The following is a 13,279-nucleotide window of genomic DNA, read 5'->3' on the forward strand; positions in this document are numbered from 1 at the left end:
TCTGCCCTTAGTTCCAAGACTGCAGGGCAAGAAATTATTCTTTTTCCCTTTTCCTCTCACCATTCTTTCTATGGCCTCCGTTTCCTAAATATAAGGAAGTCATGCAACTCTGAAAATATACTGTTAATACCTGAAGACATTGTCATGCTACCTTTTGCTCTGTGGTAACTAAAGTAATTTCAACTGAGTTATAACTGCGGTTAAAATTTCGTTGATGTAAATCATCATCTTTTCCATTAATCACTCTCATAATATAACTGGCATAATTTCTAATAAAAAAAAATACCACGTATCATGAAAGGTCTTCAAGAGAAATGTATAAACTCTGTAGTAAAAATGATAGCCAAATTGGTAACCCAGTTCCCCTCACTAGAGAAGAGAAGGAGACTCACAGCGGTATAAACTGAGGTCCCTGTGCAGAGTTAAGGTGTGAATAACACACAGAATAAGTACTCTTCAACTTACTTAAATTGCAGGTTAAATTGTCTGGCTTAATTGCTCCCTAAAAGTTCCACTTACCTAATCTTCTTGCTTCGGTCTGGCGTGGCCTGAAAGAGTCACCATCAATGGACTGGGTAATAATTTTCAGTCACTACCTCCAAAAGACCCCCCACCTAAATGAAATTGAGTCCAAATGTCAGCAAATTTTTCTGGTCTTGGGATAAAAACATAGTCAAATAACTTGAACAACCCAAATTTTCTGTCCGGGTTCCCGCTGAACTCAATGGAATTCCAACCCCCCTTGCCAAGCGCTCACCCCAACACAAAAGGGAACCTTACAGGTACTGAAACACAGGGCTGCCTCCCCCACCACAATCACCAGGCACCACCCGCCATGATGATGAAGTCCCCAGTGACAGCGAGGTCCCCAGCACCAGCCTGCAACAGTTTGGGAACTTAACTTGCCGTTAATCTCCTTTTGGCTGGAGCACTGAATGTCACTGTATTTTAAACAAATGTATAATCTGAAAGGTATACTATTATTATACAAGCTGTTATTAGGGTAAAATTAAGTTACTAGCTCTAACTAGTAGAAAGGAAACTCATACACAGTAGAGAAAGAGAGAAGGCAATTAAAAGTTACAGCAGGGACTCAGGGAGGGAGAATTGTGGAGGGAAAGCCAGGATAACTCGGGATGGGAATTCCAGGAGGGTCCAAAGGATATTAGGTCTAACCCTCCCAAACACAAAACAAAGTAACATACCTGGGTCTTCAAGTCAAGCCCAAAGTGAAAAGGACCTCTCTTGGGAAAGGAGTCAAGAACACTTCCCACAAGCTGAAATTTACCAGCAGAGTCATCAGCTACAAAATGACCGGCAGGGTAGGACGATTTAACAAATCCGCCCCCCCTGCAGATTCGTTTTATCCACAGTTAAGAAAGGAGCTCAAGGACGCCTGGGAGGCTCAGTGGGTTGAGCCGCTGCCTTCGGCTCAGGTGATGATCCCAGGGTCCTGGGATGGAGTCCCACACAGGGATCTCTGCTCAGCAGGGAGCCTGCTTCCCCCTCTCTCTCTCTGCCTGCCTCTCTAACTACTTGTGATCTCTGTCAAATAAATAAATAAAATCTTAGAAAAAGAAAAAGAAAGAAAGAAAGGAGCTCACACCTTTCATAAAGTGATAATAAGAAGATTGCCAAGGTAACTAACCCTAACACAGTATTTCCGAAGAGCCCGCGCACATGCAACAAACAGCCAGGCAGTCAATTCCCTTGGTCCGAAGACTGTACTCTGATCAATGTAACTCTCCTAGTTCCATTCAGGCTCTTATAACAAAATACCATGGGCTGGACTGGCTGGCTTATAAATGACAGAAATGTATTCTCACAGTTCCAGAGGCTGCGAAGTCCAAGATCAAGGTAGCAATAGAATCAGTGTCTGCTGCACTTTTCTTTTCCTGTGTCCTCATTGTCCTCATGCGGCAGAAGGACAGAGAGCACTCTCAGGGGTCTCTTTTCTAAGGGCATGGACCCCATTCATGAGGGCTCCAACTTCATAATTTAATCAACTCCCAAAGGGCTCACTTCCACATACATCACAATAGGGCTTAGTTTTCTACATACAAATTTTGGGGAGACACAAACATTCAGCCCCTAGCAGTAACCTCAAGTAATCTGCTCTCTAGTCAAAGCCTCGTGCCCACATCTCAGACTCAACTTCTGGTCAGCAAAGTCCTCAAGACCTTTTCACACTAACTTCCATCTAGTCCTGTAGTTGGGTGATTTTATTTTTAACTCTTTGACTTTTCATCTGAATAACAATTCCATATGCTTGTCTCTGCTAAATAGAGCCTTGCCAGATTTAGCCCAGTATTTCAAACTTGAATTCCATCAGCTTTGCACATGCCGGTCTTCCTACATTTGTGTCAGCTTACACTGGCCAGCGATGCATTCTCAGTTAGTCTAAACAGGATAAAGCCGAAGTGGGAACCCTGTGTCCCAACACCAAGAACTTCTTTCCAGGCTCACAATGATGAAAATTACACACTTTCATTCACCAACCTGAAGGATGACGCTGATGAAGGTAATAAAAACGATGATGATGATGATGATGGATGCCGACTATCACTCACATTGATTGACCGTCCCATGTCAAGCCCTGTGCCAAATGCTTCAAACACAACATCCAGTTTACTTCCACAGCTATCACACTGGGTAGGTTCCAACATCCCCAGTTACCAGATGAGGAAATGGCAGCCATCTTAGAGGAGTTAAATAGCTTGTCCATGCTCACACAGTGAGTTGGTGATTGAGCTGGAATTTTCTTTTTTTAAACATTTAATTTATTTGACAGAGAGAGATCACAAGTAGACAGGCAAGCAGAGAGAGAGAAAGACCTACCCAGCAGAGAGCCTGATGCGGGACTCGATCTCAGGACCCTGAGATCATGACCTGAGCTGAAGGCAGAGGCTTAACCCACGGAGCCACCCAGGCAGCCCTGAGCTGGAATTTTAAAATCCAGGCCATCTGCCTCTAGCACCTGACCCTTAAACAGGCCACTCAGTTCTTCCCACAGGATACAGGTTTTATTCAAGCCTTTCTAAAACCAAGACATAAAGGTTGAAGGGGCCAAAGGTAGTGTGTGAAAACCAAATGATCTAGAAAAGAGGTCTTTGCCCTCCAGTAACTTACACTGGGGGGGGGGGGTGGCATGCAGCGGTGTAATCGAAGACTATAGAATCTCTCCCACTGAATGTTCATGCACTGCTAGGGGAGGCAGCTTCTCTCAGAAAAGGCCTGTGAAGCTAGTCCTTGGGTGTTCCCCCAATTAATATCAGAGGTGCCAGGGACTGCAATGCCCAGGCAATGAGCCATTAAAGCCCCAATCAAGCAGAAAAATATCCCCATTGAAGTGAGTGGTCTGAATTCTTCACGTCAGATGCAGTAACCCCAGAATTAAATTTCATCAAGTTCAAAAATCTCATTACAAACCAGATTATCAATTATTATCTCCATGCCCAAAGATAACAAGTTATTCATGGTCTGTCATCCCAATTGTTTTCAGCAAGGAAATGAGAGAAAGTGCCTTCAGAAAGAGCCATCTCCAGCTCTAATTGCTTGACCTGGGGCAGTCACCAGGCCACCTCCAAACTGCTGTGAGAGTCACGTGAGATAATGAATGGGAAAACAGTCTCGTAACCTAAAAGGTATATAAACAAATTTATTACTCTTACTAGATGGTTGGAAATAAATTATTACCTGTACTAGAAATAGCCCCATACGACATGCAAGGTGCTCCATAATCGAACCCATCGAAATCGTGGGCTTTACAATTTCTACCTTCTCACTCCTCCTCAACTATCCTTCCAGCCTTCTATATCCGTATACTGTCATGAGTGCCTGGTGTTTTCCTATGCCTCTCTTCCTTTGTGTTGGCAAAAACACGCTGCTAAGGACACCAAATATTACTGTTAAAGAAATTTAATATTAAAGCATACAGGAGCCTTAGATCCTCATTCATTTCTCATTATCTGACTTTATCCCCTGTAGGCAGAATATCTTAATAACCAAACATTTGCATAATGCCTTTCTTTTTATGTCCTTGATTCCAACCAATTGCTTCAGAATATTTCCCCATCCCTCTAATGGTATCAAATCCAATTAACTGATATGTTAATTTTAGGTAACTTGGGATAGTCAGAGCACTTTGCCTAAACTATTATAAATCATAAACTAGAAAAGAGGACAAGGCCCCAGGACAAGAAAATGTCAGAAATTTTTCCTCCTGCTTCTCTCATTAGGAGAACCATTATAGTGATAGGAGGAGTCTGGATTAAGAAAATAATCTCATGGGGGTTTAGGAAATATTTGCGAAACTTTCTCAGAGTTAGACTTAGCAGCTTTGTCTAATCTCCCAATACCTGGTGGATGTCATGTGTCTAATAAAATCTCCCAGTTCTTTGAGCCAAAGATCTTTGACATCTTTTAAGATAGCCCGTGATCCCAAGAAGTCATCATTGAAGAGGGTCCTGGACCAACACATCTTGCCTCCATTGCCAGAAAGCTACTACTATATCCACCTACAAAGTCCCATTCTCCCCAGGAGAAGCAGCTGACCCAACAAAGCTTCAAGCATCTCCCCGATACAGTGTCATGTAAGACAAGGCTCCAATTAGAATATGTACCTGTTATAGCATTTATAAAATTGTAACTATTGGTATAAACAAATATTTTTCCTAAGACTTCAAATGTTGTTTACCCATCTTTGAGTCCAAATCTCTTAGCACAGTGCCTGGCAACTAATAGCTTGAGAAAATATTTGTTTACACATCAGAAAAAAAAATATTTACTAGACTCTTGAAGAAGAATTATCCTCAGGGATATCCCTTTTATTCCAAAGCCCACACACAAAATTTTTAAATGGAAGTTTAATTAGTGTTTCCATGTGCCAGACCCTTTTCATGATAACCCCAAAGGTATGGATAGATTCCCAAGCCCTGTGTTTTGTCATCCACCTGCATTTTCCTCTACATATGGTGATGGCTTGGTGGAGAGGGAATTGAGAAGAGAAAATGAGGTAATTGACTCAGGAAAATTACCATTAAGAAGTCAGCCTTGAGGATATACTCTGGCACGGCTCTTATTCACTGTTAGAGTAAATTAATCATCTCAACCTATTTACAAGGTTCCAGATAGTGCCCTGAAATGACCAAATCTCCAGTTTCAGCACTCTCTGTTATAGGAGCCAACTGACATCCAGCAAAGTAGTCTGGTTCTGGCTTGTAATTTCATCAAGTTTGCAGGAAGGGGGCAATATATATATATGAGATATATATTATATATACATATATTCCAACAAAATCCTTCTTCTACCTCCACCTACCGATGCATATCTTTGGTACAGGAATATTTATTATATTATACTTATCAGATTTAAAAGCTGACAGATTTCACAAAGACATTCATATTCTATAATTATTCATTTTCCCTTCAATTGTCTTCCTAGACTGGGGACTTTCTGAAGGCAAAATCAGTCCCAGTAATCTTTATATCCTTTCCAACACCTTGCACTGACATACTAAGCATTTCAAAAACATACTTGAATACATTATAATGTATCCATGGTCAATTCTAGTAATAATAGCTGACTTTATTAATAGTTAATATTTGTTGTGAGGAGCAATTTCATTCAGTTCTCACAATAATCCTTTCAGGTGAATACAATGATTATCCCCATTTTAGAGATGAAGAAAGAGAGACCTTAAAAAGTTAAATAACTGATCCAAAGTCACAGAGTTACATAGGGTCCAAGGACAAGCTGTTCCAAGATCAGTCACTTTGGCATGAAAATTATTTTGAGTTAAAAAAGCAATCAAAATGCAGCAGATTCAGGAAAAGCTCTTTACCTCCACCACAACTCCTAAGAAGAATATAAATGGATGACAAGTTTCAGGAAGAGCACTATCATCACAGATAACTACATTATACTATGAACTTGGTACAGCCGACATCCATCAAAGCCCTTCATGTTCCATCCCCCACCCCCAGGGGCTCGCCAAGCATTTGTTTATCAAACATTTACTCTTTTTTTCTCTTCCTGTGATTTCCATTTCTTCTCTTTGAAGTCCCAGACCCCTGCCCTTTTGTTCAGAATGACATACACACCTCATTTTGCCTGTCTTCGGAATTTCCAAGCCTGTGGGATTCCCCCTGCAAACAAAATTAAACTTGATTTTCTTCTGTTAATCTGTCTTATATCAATTGGATTCTTAGTCTGGATAGAAGGACTGGGAAGGGGAGAGGAATTTTTGCTCTGTAACAGCTATAGAACAGAAATGGGACTAGACTTCACTGCAGTAAAGTGTTCTTTTTTTTTTTTTTTTTTTTTTTTAAGATTTTGTTTATTTATTTATTTATTTGAGAGAGACTGAGAATGGGGCTCTATCCCAGGACTCTGGGATCATGACCCGAGCCGAAGGCAGACACTTAACCAACTAAGCCGATTAGGTGCCCCAAGTGTTTTTATTTTCTAAGCTAGCACATGTGTTAAACTACTCTCCCATACTACCTCTCTAAATCCCTAGAGACCCAATTCCATATTTTCATCCTGCTATTTAGAAACCACATAAGCCAGGCTAAACTAACTGCTATAGCAAACAGCCATATTCCAGTGGCTTTCATGGTCGAGGTTTATTTCTTACATAATGTCTAAGGCTATCGGAGACCCCAACATAGAAGGAGCCTAGAAATTGTCTGACACCCTGCACCCAGCCTGCAGACAGAGGAAGAGAATGGACACCATGCCTGAGAGTTATGACCATCCAGACCAGCAAGTGATGTACATCACTTCCACTTACACCCTACTGGCTAGAACTCCACCATGTGACCACACCCACATCCAGGACCGGCTGGGCAATGTCCTCCAGCTCTGAGCCCAGGGAGAAAAGGAGAAGGCAGACGTGAGAAAGAGCCAACAGCCTCTCCCCCAGAAAACAGGTGACTGGAGAGTCAAGCCCAGCACCAGAGAACTTTAGAATCAAAACATTAAGAGACTTTCCTCCTCAGCTGTCCTTTAAGATTCCCATTTTCCCAATTCCTCACTCTAAATCATTCTAACTCTTCAGCAATGTCACCTAAGGAGATATATTTAAATCTCTAAAATACAGGTGTAGGTCAATTATCTTTTGAGGAAAAAAATATTCAAGATTTGTTTCTTGTCCTGTAGGTGTATTAGGACATGTATTTCCATTGAATAAAGGTGCTTCCTTTCAGGAAGAATTCATTGCCAGATAACCCTTAAGAGTAAATTTTCTGAATACACAAAATTTTAAATGACTTACATTTTATTTATAAAAAGTATATTTACCATAAACTAGGATCATAGATTTGATAAAACAGAGTTAACCTATGGTGTACTGAGTACAAATTATATCTCATATATTCATTCAATAAATTTGTACTAAACTCCTATTATATTTTGTTTTATCCTATACCCAAGGACGAAAGGCCATACCACAAGAAGTGTAATAAAACTTTGTATGATGAAGAGGTTAGATGATATATATAAGACAACCTTGGGTCAAAAAACAACACCTGTATTACCTTCCAGAAAATGTCTCAGCAAATCTGGAAGAATATGTTCAAGTTGTATTCAGCTCTGTCTGTCACATATGGACAGAAAGCCATTCCCCATAATCAACGGGGCATAGAATGAGACAACTAAGTCACAGAGGCTGGCCCATTTTCTGAACTGCCTACTTTACAGTTGTCCTGTCAGAGCTGACAACTGGTTTTCATTCCCCAAGATCCTGAAGACTATCAAGATTCAATGCGTCAAGATCACCTTCAACATACTCCCTCTTCTTTCTCTTTCTATGAGTTACAGATTTTTTTTTTAAGATTTTATGTATTTATTTGACAGAGAGAGAGATCACAAGTAAAGCAGAGAGGCAGGCAGGTCGGGGGGAATCAGGTTCCCTTGCTGAGCAGAGAGCCTGATGCGGGGTTGGATCCCAGGACCCTGAGATCATGACCTGAGCCAAAGGCAGAGGATTAACCTCACTGAGCCATCCAGGCGCCCCTATGAATGACAGATTTTAGAGTCTGCTAGAGCCTGACTGCCTTCTGACAATTTTGAGACAATTGAGGAATTTGAATGTAGATTATTACTAGATAACATTTAAAAATTACTAGTCATTTTGTTAGACATGATAATGGTATGACAGTTTTGGGGGTGGGGGGCAGGGAAGTCCTTATCCATTACAGAAGAACTACTGATGTTTAGAATTTGCTTTAAAATGTTATAGTTTTGGGGGCACCTGGGTGGCTCAGTCAGTTAAGTGGCCAACTCTTAATTTCAGCTCAGGTAAATATCAGGGTGGTGAGATCAAGCCCCACATCAGGCTCCACACTCAGTGTGGAGTTGGAACCTGCTTGAAATTCTCTTCTTCTCCTTTTGCCCCTCCCCATGCTTGTATACTCATGCTCTCTCTTCAAAATAAATAAATAAATCTTTAAAAAAAAAATAGATAAAATGTTGTAGGATTTGGGGCACCTGGGTGGCTCAGTGGGTTAAAGCCTCTATCTTCAGCTCAGGACATGATCCGGGGTTCCTGGGATCGAGCCCCACATCGGGCTCTCTGCTCAGCAGGGAGTCTGCTTCCCCCTCTCTCTGGCTCTGCCTGCCTCTCTGTGTACTTGTGATCTCTGTCTGTCAAATAAATAAATAAAATCTTCTTTAAAAATTAAATAAAATGTTATAGGCTTTAAAAAATAAATGGGGGGGGGGCGCCTGGGTGGCTCAGTGGGTTGAGCCGCTGCCTTCGGCTCGGGTCATGATATCAGAGTCCTGGGATCGAGTCCCGCATCGAGCTCTCTGCTCAGCAGAGAGCCTGCTTCCCTCTCTCTCTCTGCCTGCCTCTCCATCTACTTGTGATTTCTCTCTGTCAAATAAATAAATAAAATCTTTTAAAAAAAAATAAATAAAATAAATGGGGAAGGAGGGACACCTTGGTGGCTCAGTCGTTAAGCATCTGCCTTGGGCTCAGGTCATGATCCCAGCTGGGGTGGGCTTGAGCCCTGCACTGGGCTCCCTGCTTAGCAAGAAGCCTCCTTCTCCCACTCTCACTCCCCCTGATTGTGTTTCCTCTTTCAGTTGTGCCTCTCTCTGTCAAATAAATAAATAAAATCTTTTTTTTTAAAAATGGAGAAGGAGAAGAGAGCAGGTAAAACAAAACAGGCAACATGGTAATAATTGTTTAATCAGGATGACAGAAACATTATACATCATATGGTTGATTCTAATGTTCTCTCTACCTTTGGGTAAGTATGGAAATTTCCAAAATAAAAAGATTATAAAATGAAACACAATTAAAATTTCTTTAAAAGATTATCCACAATGACTCCATTCTTAAGATTCACACTCTAAATTCCCCTTTCTGCTGCTCACTGAAGCTTCTGAGCAGTACATCATTCTAGTGGTTTCTAAACACTGTCGAACATCAGAATCAACTGGAGATTTATATCTGTGTAAATTCTATAAATTCCTAGTCCATATTCCAGATCTATTGAATTGGAATCTGATGCTGAGGGCTGGCAATCATGGTCTTAAAAGCATCTCCCAGTTAATCTGGTGTGTACAGGGTTTAGGAAACACTATGTCTTTTAAACTTGTTTGATACTGTTTGAATCTGCACTGGGTCCCGGTACCAAGGCCCTCACCTCTTTGACCACCACACACCTCTTCCGTGGCAGATTGCTAGTTCCCCTTGTTCCTCTGGGGTTTGACTCCAACCTCAGAGACATTTTTCCCTTTACACAAGTTTCATGTTGGAGCAGCTGCCCGGTAATTCTCACCCCCAAGGCAAAGAGCACTCATAACTACAATCACTTCATCAGTCTACATTTCAATGGAAGCATATTCTCAACCCCTTTCCAAAACTTCAATCAGAGAGTGGATTTTAAAATAAACAAGTTAGCACTACTTTAAAACCCATTTCCAGTCATTCTCACATCCTTAGTACAGATCTATTAAAACTTCAGAAGTCATTAAGGAGCGACCCTGAAGGTTTTTTGATTGTCAGGAAGTGTTATTGAGATGGATTTGTTGAAGAGATGCTTTATTCCATTTCACACTCCTGCCAAAGTTTTATTAGACTTCTAAACCGAAGATAAATACTTTATTTTTAACCATAACAATCTGAAACTCTAAGAGGGAAAACAAGAAAGTCAAATTGTCCCAAGCCTTCATATAGGAGATGGAATTGAACACTTTAAAGTGAAACTGCCTGTAATTCAAATGAAGAAGGACTTCTGCACTGGCAAATCACAGCCTCAACAAAAATCGAGATGATCATATATGTAGAAACCACTAACCTTCCCCAATGATTGTTTGATTCAATTTCCTCATTTAGCCCAACTCCGTCTCATTCTCTCTGTCAAAAAAAAAAACAAAAAAACAAAACAAAACAAAAAAAACCTCCTTCTTTTATTAACTCCTTTAATAGGATCACCTTGACAGGCTGCCTACCTGAGAAACGGTAAACTCTCTGAGCTGGAAAGAGCCACGGGATTATCTATTCCAAACTTTTCTGATACAAGAATCCTTTCCCCGGTGTCATTAACAAAGACAGCTCAGCCAGATTCCACCTCAAAGCTCTCAAGGAAATGCCTAGGACTGACACGTATGGGCACTTCACAGATAAAAAAGCCCCGGCAATCACATTGTTTCACTTAAATTATATTGTGGATGATGACATGGAGATTTTGAGAGATTAAATGACTAGCTACAATGACACAGCTAAGCAATGGCTGAGCCTTGCAAGACTTGAATTCAGTCTTTGGACTATAAACCTGTGCGGCTTTTTCCGGGTGCCTCCCAAAGGTCAGAGGAGGTTCTGTTCTCTGTGCGGCACTCTGCTACTTTGTTGGAAAGCTGTGATCATTTAAAAAATTCTTTTTTAAAAAGATTTTATTTATTTATTTGATAGAGAGAAAGAGCACAAGCAGGGAGAGCAGCAGGCAGAGGGAGAGGGAGAAGCAGGTTTCTCACCCAGCAGGGAGCCCAATGCAGGGCTCAATCCCAGGACCCTGGGATCATGAACTGAGCCAAATGCAGAGACTTAACTCACTGAGCCACCCAGGCGCCCCTAAAAAATTCTTAAAGAGGCAAAACCTATCTCCCTATAACTTTTTAGGTTTTAATAGAACCTTAAATAGAGCTCACTGTATGAAAAGACTATTTAAGGTACTTTCCAAATATGAACACATTTAATTCTCATAACAATCATGTGAAATGACTACTGTATTTATCACCATTTAACAGATGAGAAAACCAAAGCTGCAAGTAAATGGCAGAGCCAGAATCTAAGCCAAACTAAATGAGTCTATGTCTAGAGTCCAAACCTTGTCCTGCCTCTCTCCTCTACTGCTGGGACTTCATTCTAGTGTCTGAATCAACACAGAATAAAATTGCTTCTTTGTTCACATAAGAGCATTGCAAATATTTGATTACAGCTACCAGACTCCCTCCCCAGATCTGTATCAGTCAGGGTTCTATCAGAGAAAATGAACCACTAGGAATGACATATAGAATTAGGGTTTATTACAAGGGTCTGATTTTTCTGCCATTGGGGGAGCGAAATAACCTCGAATTCTCAGTACTTATGTCTGATGCTAGAAGTCATACACACAAAAGCTGAGATTTGGTAAAACTGATAGTTTTTACTGTTTCATCAAGAGCATTCTTAGATAAATCTGGGTGATTTTTTTTTTTTTTGAGATCTTATTTTATTTTAGAGAGAGAGCAAGCACATGGAGCAGGGCGAGAGGCCAAGGGAAAGGGAGAGAATCTCAAGCAGATGCAGAGCTGAGTGGCAGAGCCCAACATGGGCTTGATCCACCGACCCTGAGATCATGACTTGAGCCTAAACCAAGAGTCTGAAGATTTAACCGACTGAGCCAAGCGTCCCAGATAAATCTGTTTTTTAGAAAGCCGCCAGGGTATGGCAGTGAAAAGTACAATCACAACCAGCACACTTAGGCGTGGCTGCTTTGATTCGTGGTAAGGTGCCAGAAATACACTCACCACTGCTTTTGAGCTATAAGTGTAAATATCAACACAATGAAAGAGGAAAACAACACCTTAATATTTCTATGAAAAGAGCCTTGACCAAGCAGATCCCCTGCCCTGAAGTAGATTCAGGTACCTCCAGAGATCTGTGGACGGCCCTTTAATGACAGATGCTTTCTAGTATATCAAGGAAGTCCGGGCATTTCAACCTAATTTAGAGTAGGCCACCCTGGGAACCAGGTCTAAGCCAACTAACCAAAAACCACACATGTGGGCACAAACACAAAGTCACAGCCAGGTGCACACACAATGTTACTTCAGACTAAAAATCTCAACCGCCCATATTGAATTCAGTTGGGCTGGCTCGCAGAAGGAACTTCAAGCATGGCTCTGTTATGATAGTGTAGACGTGCTTAAGTGAAAGGCCAGCACACCTTGTGAAGGAAGAGTTATTATTAGATTAGTAACCTCTGTTCCCATTAGAAGCCGAAATCATTCTGTGGGTCCCTGGAGGTTTTTCCCAACAGCCTCACTATATTCCTGTCGGTTTCAGTCTATCATTCCAGCCTTCGCGATTACCTGAGAAACTAACATGTGTGAAACGCTGGAATTTATGAAGGCCGCTGTCCTTCATAATGAGGAAATACTAATGAGGAGGCAGGATTTATGCCCTCAGTGTGTTCACAATCTAACAAGACAGATCTTTCTGCAAGTACGTGCAGCAAACAACTTTATTGAAAGCAATTCTGTGCAACTCCTTACCCCAAACAGTTACCTCCAGGAAATTCTCCAAGGTCACCACAATATGTGTGAGATGTACGGTCAAATTCCCACCTGTATTAATTCGGCATGTTTCCCTCGTGTTTGATGCTCCACAGGGTCTGTCTTGTGAGGTGCTCATAGGAACTCAGCCCTCCCCAACAAGATCATTCCTGCACTTACAGCTCATTATGACAGCCCTCACTACCCACAAAGCTTATTATTACTCTTACACATTGCTGGTAGTCAAGAACATGAAGCTATTGTTAAGTCCAGAAAGGAGGGAAAACATTGGGAAATCCAGTCTCATCTTTGGCACAGAATGTTTGTCAAAGCCAGCGCGAGGGGAGAAATGAATCAGTCGCTAACAGCATTTTCATTCTGGAGAGCCCTAACCACGAGCAGCTGGGCTGAGATTGCCTTTTCAGAGTTCATGAGGGACTTCTACAGCTGTCACATGGAAGCAAGTCTTCACAAGCATTTCTCATAGCCAGACTTATCTGAAGCAAGCAT

General features: G+C 41.3%; 1 long non-coding RNA gene across 1 annotated transcript; it reads right to left on the reverse strand.

Annotated features, from left to right (window-relative positions):
* Window positions 1–524: 524 nt before the first annotated feature.
* Window positions 525–12,975, reverse strand: LOC101682522. The gene is made up of 3 exons (XR_200431.2): window positions 12,842–12,975; window positions 6,103–6,147; window positions 525–1,277 (listed from the first exon to the last, which is right to left on the reverse strand). It is a non-coding gene; the product is annotated as an uncharacterized LOC101682522 (long non-coding RNA).
* Between the last annotated feature and the right edge of the window lie 304 nt (window positions 12,976–13,279).

This window comes from Mustela putorius, unplaced genomic scaffold (genome assembly GCF_011764305.1).
Source record: "Mustela putorius furo isolate JIRA1106 unplaced genomic scaffold, ASM1176430v1.1 tig00003949_pilon_pilon_pilon, whole genome shotgun sequence".
Lineage (NCBI taxonomy): Eukaryota > Metazoa > Chordata > Mammalia > Carnivora > Mustelidae > Mustela > Mustela putorius.